The sequence below is a fragment of the Bacillus rossius genome, chromosome 1, assembly GCF_032445375.1.
Source record: "Bacillus rossius redtenbacheri isolate Brsri chromosome 1, Brsri_v3, whole genome shotgun sequence".
NCBI classification, from domain to species: Eukaryota; Metazoa; Arthropoda; class Insecta; order Phasmatodea; family Bacillidae; genus Bacillus; species Bacillus rossius.
In genome coordinates, this window is record NC_086330.1 from 286,426,943 (window position 1) to 286,433,800 (window position 6,858).

Below are 6,858 nucleotides of genomic sequence, written 5' to 3' on the forward strand. Positions count from 1 at the left end.
GAGGAAGGATCGACTGTTTACTCTCGTCGGGAATCGAACCAAGGACGAACATCGATATAATCAAACAGAATTCAAATACGTTAATTTTTTGATGAATTTTGGAATTTTTTTCATTAAAATCGGATAATAAATAAAGATTTTCAAGATGGCGTCCAAATTTCAAGATGGCGGACATGACATCATACTACCTGATGGTGTATGTGCATTGACATAAGTGGTGGGGGTCAGTATGCCAGGACCCCCCACCACAGGGGAAGGATCGGTCACCATTTTTATTTTTTTTGCCCTCACCGGGTTCGAACCGAGGACTCCGAACTCCGTGTCGTAAATGTTTGTTTTTTAAATCTTTTATTAAAAATTTTATTATTTCATTTTTTATAATTTTAAATTTTTTTTCATTAAAATCGGATAATAAATTTAAAGATGGTGGCCGTAACGTAAATTGCAACGATGACGTCATAATTCAAAATGGCGGATAACACAATGCCGGAATGTTCGAGAAAACGAAATGACGTCATCCAAGATGGTGGATTCAAGATGGCCGTCGGGGTCAAGGTCAAAGGTCAAGGTCACATCCTGATAGAGGCTTAACTGAGGCTTGAGTTAAGGATGCTTAAGCCTCTATCAGGACATTTCTAGCCGCTGGGATTTTTACGGAATAAATCGGGAAATTTTCCCTTGAAACGGGAATTTTTCCCTCGAAAACGGGAATTTTTTTCTTAAAACGGGAATTTTTGAGTCATTTTGAGTCATTTTGGAGGAATTTTGAGGAATTTTTGCCGCCGTGACGTCACAAATCCAAGATGGCGGACACCGACACCACCACCACAGCCTGAAGCCTGCGCCCGGAAATACATTCGTATACTACTTACATGACAAACGCATCGAACGAATGTGCGTTTAAAATTCAAGGCAACTCTATCTATTGACGAAGTTTAGAACCAAACTGTTATTAGCACCTTTTTTTTGTTAGTCGCTGCAAGCTCCACTAATCGGGTTGGTCTCACCAAGGAGAAAAATATGAATTGGCAACATAGAGGTAATATGGGTAGAGAGAGCGTGACGTCACAAATGCGTGTTCAACATGGTTGGCTCGAAAAACACGTGACTTAAGGACGATTGCTGTTGTTGACATATCGCATCGGGGCGAAAATACGTGTTATGTGCTAATTTTTGAAAATGGTTCTGTATTGCTGTGCGTTTGGATGCAAGTCAATACATCATAAAGGAAGCCAGCTAAGTTTTCACAAGTAAATATGCTTATTTACGTGAATATTAGCATTAAAATACGCTGGTGTTTGGTACTTGAGAGCTATAATTGGCTTTTTATCTCTCAGTTTTAATCTTTTTCAGTTTTCCGAAGGATGAAAACCGTAGAAGGTTGTGGGAAATCAAAGTAAGACGACAAGATTTCAAAGCAACTTCGGCGACAAAAATATGTTCCAAACATTTCGAAGAGGAGTGCTTCGATACAGTGAAGTTTGGTGGTACATGGCTAAAGAACACTGCTGTTCCCACAATTTTCGATTTCCCTCCGCATTTGCTTACCACTCTAAACCCGAGGAAACCAGTCAAACAGTTGTGTTGTAGAGGAATGTCACGACACTAATGGAAAGAGAAGTAAACAAGGTTATGTCCGAGATACGACAAAGGCGACATACTCGTCCGAAACGTATGTGTCAACAGAGGCAGAAGGTAAAGAAATACATCACTTAACAAAGTTATAATCATATTTCACCTAAATGTGCAACAAAGTATTGCATCCACTTGGTGTGTAATCATTTCGGCTAGTGATCTCCGGATAGTTAATTGAATGCATCATTGTTATACATTGATATAATATGCAACACAATGTTGTAACCTAGCTATTCTATTTGAGTAAGTTATAGGCCTACACAAAGCAATATTTTTTTATATTTATTTTTATTAAATTCCTAAATAAATTTGGAGTACAAGTCTCATTGGATGTAAAATAAGTCAATAATAATAATAAAATTTTATATATATAACATAAAATAGGTAAGACAGATAAGTAAAAGATACAACATACAAAACAATATAAGAGTATACCTAAAGATGTAAAGGATAAATTAGTACAAATGTACATAAAAGAGTAATAATTATAAAAAATAAACAGACACGAACAGATCCTTTGAGAACTCCATGGTAAATGATCCGAGTATTAGAAGTTGAATTTGTTCATGTCATGTTATCTTTTGTAATTACACTTTGTATTCTAGAATTAAGGTAAGATTTAAGTAAATTTTTGAAATTATTTCTTATTCTATAGTATTCCAGTTTTTAAATAAGGATTTCATGATTTACACAATAAAGCCTTAGGTAGGTCATAAAAATTTTAATAACATCTTAATGATTATTTAGAGCTAAGATTTCCGTGGTTAGTTTAAATATTGCATTATCAGTAGATTTATTCTTTTCAAAGCCTAATTAAGACACAGTTAAAGTATTATAATGCATTATAGGTTTTAAAAGTCTGGTGGACTCAAGGAACAAATGTGTTACAATTTAAAAACAAAGAACATACATTTACAAGTTTTTGGAACATTAATTAAATTAACCTTAAAATAAATATATTCCTTCTTAAGTAACTGTGTAACTACTTTGCAGATTTTTTCGATTAACAAGTTTTTTCCAGCCATGTTTGGTAAAGTATTTTCTCTCAAATTCCAATACATCCACCAAACCAACATTACTATAACTAGGTACCACAAATTAATTTAACTTACTGTTTTTGTTTAACTTCGTTATTGACATGTGACTCAAATTTCAGTTGGTGCTGATGTAGGATACCCACTACTACTACATCCTTGGTTTAAGTGAGCCTTGGAAGTTGCAGTTGTAAATTTCTGAGGGCATTTTAACTTTCATTATGACTTTACACCTAGAGTAAATACCATACTATGCTTATCAATTAGTATTACATCCACGATTGATACAGTGAAAATGTTTAACAAAACTGGTGCACTATTGATATTTTATTGATGACTTTCTTTATGAGTAGGCTTATGATAGTAGTGTTTTAATGCACACACGTTAGCCTATACTGATTTCATAGAGTGTGACTTGATATGTTTTGTAGAATTATGCATAAAATACTATCTATCTGTGGCACGCAATTGGGTTGTGGACTGCCTGGTTGCCATCCCCTCTTCTCCCACTCTATCCTCCTTCACAGTACATTATCCTTTATTATGTCCACTAATGGCGTTCTAAACTTGTGTGCTAAATTCATGATTATCATTATATAATAAATTCTATCTGTCCTTGCTACAATGAATGAAAATTAGTCAATTTAACCCCTGTAATGTTTTACTAGATGGTGTCAACTATCATATAAAAAAATTTATTTAATTTATGTCACTTCTGTGTAGTGTCTGTTTTGTGTTATTTGATCGAGATGTGAGTTTTGTGTTCAAATTGTGTGTTGAATATTTTTTCATTAGTTGTGCTCTCAACAGGTGGCACCAGTTATGTTTCTCCAAGATACCAATACATTGGTGACTTAAATGAACAGGATATTCAGTCTCCGAGGAAGGCCAAGAAGTTTCTTGCTATTGTGAAAAATGGACTAAAGAACCACAGAAATAAGTGTAATGCACTGAGGATGAGAAAAAAAGACTTGTGAAGAAGTTTATAATTAAAACCACTACGAAATTGCAATGCATTAAGCACTAGCCTTTACATTAATCAGTAAGTTCGGTCTAAAGTCATAATATAACTTTTGCATCACAGTAATGCAACAGTTACACAAAGCAATATTATTTTATTTATTTGTATTACTTTCCATAAATCTATTTGTAGTACAAGTCTCACTAGATGTAGAATAAATCAATTATAAAATTATGCACAATTCATACAAAACTAATTCACAGATTCACACACACAATACAAGGCATAAACAAAACGTACACGTGGAAATGGTGAACTGCGCTATCACATCTATTCAAGGGCGCCCATAGGATGAAAAGGGGGGGGGGGGGGGGGTGAGCAGACCTTCAAAAAGTGCCAAAAATTACTAAAATTTGCCAAAAATCTTCAAAAACACCTAATTTTTTTTCTTTTCCTGAAAGCTATGGTGAGGGGGGCATGGCCCTCGCCTGACCATAGGTATGGGCGCCCTTGTATTTATTACAGTGCATTTTAAAGGAGCAAAATTATTCAATAACCTACCGCAGAACATTAAGGAAATAAAAATTTTTCAACAATTTAAAAAAAAAAGTTTTTAACTTGCTACTTCAAGAATGCTACTACTCCACAGCAGACTATCTAAATAGAACAACATTAACTTCCACTTTATACCTACTTTATTTTTGATTATTTATAAATACAATTTCAATGTTTACGAGATACAGTACACTCCCGATTATCCGCGAAATTAAGTGGCGGGGCCACAGCGGATAGTGAAAATCGCGGATAATCCGCAAAAGAGCCGAAAAAGGGAAACAAAAAAGGAAATATTAATTTCAACTTAATATATTAAAAATTTATTTACAGTAAAAGTTACAATTTACAGAAAAAATTATAAAATAATGCTAAAATTGTAGTATTTAACTGAATAATTAACATACAATAAATTTCACTGATATAAACATAAAAGTGCTCGGTACTTACTTCGTAACAAGGATACAGTACATACTGTACGTACTCAGACACTTCATTAGACATTAAAAAGCACAACTCTTAAAATTTACAACTTTTTGGAAAAAAAAATCAGTCAGTTGCTTTTGTATCTTGCTTTGGAAACATCTTTTCTTAATTCTTGATTGAATTTCCGCAACATAAGTTTTTCAGCCAACTGCGCATCGTCGTCTTGTTCCTCTAAATAGTGAAGCAATGCGACGATGTGTTGCCAAGCCGCTTCGTGAGTCATCTGCGCCTTCGCACTGAGCTCGCCTGTGGTGGTTTACTGTATACTGCACACCATACACTCGTCAGTAGAGTTCAAATTTGCTCACTTGTAATAAAATACAGATTTACATATGTACTGTATTTGTTTCGTAGCATGCGCGGATAATAGGGAGTTTACTGTAATTCGTAATTCATATCTTGTACAATATTTGTCTCTACTGTATTACTACTTTAACTTTATGCATGTAGTTATGTTAAGATATGTTTTAATTGTATTGTAAAATATGTAATTGTAACTGTACTACTACTGTTTAAATTGTAGGGCCTAACTGTATACAATTGTATTATTGTATCAAGCCTATACTTCTACTTGTATTAATGTTTCTGCAACCATTTTGTGTTAAACTTGTGTCAACTGTCAAATTTAAAATTTTATCTTTAGAAGCTGTATATGTACCTGTAACACCAGTTTTATTATTTTTTTCCCATGACTGGATTTTTGGTATTTTTAACTTTTACTGTTTGTATATTAAATTATATTTCTTGATGTGTCCTATACCATTTGTGCAAATGTCTGTATGTTCAGATGGACTAAAATAAATAAATAAATTAACAATAAATTATTTTTATATATATACACACACACACAACACATCAGGTAAGACAGAGTTTCATTTGTATATGAAAAGTAGATTTTTAAGATCTTACTATATTTCACAAAGTCTTGATTTTATTTGAAGAGTTGTTAATGTTTTTACTTTTTTCATTTTAATTTATATATTTAATTTTTTTTAATTTTTACTATATTTTTTATAATAAATTTTATCTTCAAGGAGACCCGTATTTCTAGATTTTAGATATGTCTCTTTTAACTTGACAAGATTTAGCTATACCCTTTGTTAACCTTGGACAGTGATGTAACCGGGGGGGGGGGGTGTTACGGAAACCCCCCCCCCCTTTTTCCCTTCAGGGTTTTAAAACAATAAGAGCCAGTGAAATCAAAATAAGAAAATTATAAGCAATACACAAGGTTACACAGGGATTAATTTGAAAGTATTATTGTAATCCTCATAGTGGCCTACAACAATGCATCCCTCCCCCCTCTTCCCACACAAATCCAAAATATAAAATGTTTATCTGTCTTTTCTCTAGCAAAATCACTACTTTAATTTATGTGTGTAAGTAATGGACTTATATAAGTGAATTGTTTCCTAAGATGTTAGTGTGACAGAGTTTTATTTAACTCAATGAAAAATATGTAAACAAAACTTAACCCACCCACCCCCCTTTTCATAAAAAACTGGACCCCCCTCCCATTTCACAAAATGGGACACCCCCCCCCCCCTTCACAAAATCCTGGCTACGGCCCTGCCATGCATTTTGATATATAGATTTTTTGGGAGTACTACAGTATTTTATGGGGCAACAAGCATTGAAATGAAATAATAAAATCTTTTGAAAATTGTTATAAAGTTGTAAGAATCAGATTCAAACATTAAAGGCTCCCAAGATTTTGACTAAAGAAAATTATAGTAATTTAAGAGAGCTGTCATATATTTGTTTATATCTAACTTTTGTTATAGACTTATTTACATTACTTAAATTATAATTTATGTTCAAAACCTGTGGATCATGTTCAGACTGACCATTTAAAATAGCCCCTTTACTAAATGAATGATAATTTTTAGTTATTCTTAAATATATTACCAATAACTGTTGCTGTTGAGAATGTTATTCTATTTGGAAAATTACCACATTGATCATACTGTACGTTAAGAAAAGAAAATTTAGCAATTTTTTTGTGAGTACTTTCCACCATATAATTCACATTAAATCACCTCACAAAATAAAATAAAAGTTAACTGAAAAAAAAATTACATTTATTTGCCAGTAACCCTGCTAGGTGCTCCCAGCTATCCCTCACAGAGAGGTGGGTGACAGCACCTCTAACATTTTGATTAATTAAATTAAGAGTAATATTATTTAACT

The 6,858-nt window shown here is 33.1% G+C and overlaps 1 long non-coding RNA gene across 1 annotated transcript; it reads left to right on the top strand.

Annotated features, from left to right (window-relative positions):
* The first annotated feature begins 1,045 nt into the window (after positions 1 to 1,045).
* LOC134527693 (uncharacterized) lies at positions 1,046 to 3,987 on the top strand. Its single transcript, XR_010074247.1, has 3 exons — positions 1,046 to 1,250; positions 1,338 to 1,695; positions 3,480 to 3,987. It is a non-coding gene; the product is annotated as an uncharacterized LOC134527693 (long non-coding RNA).
* Positions 3,988 to 6,858: the final 2,871 nt, after the last annotated feature.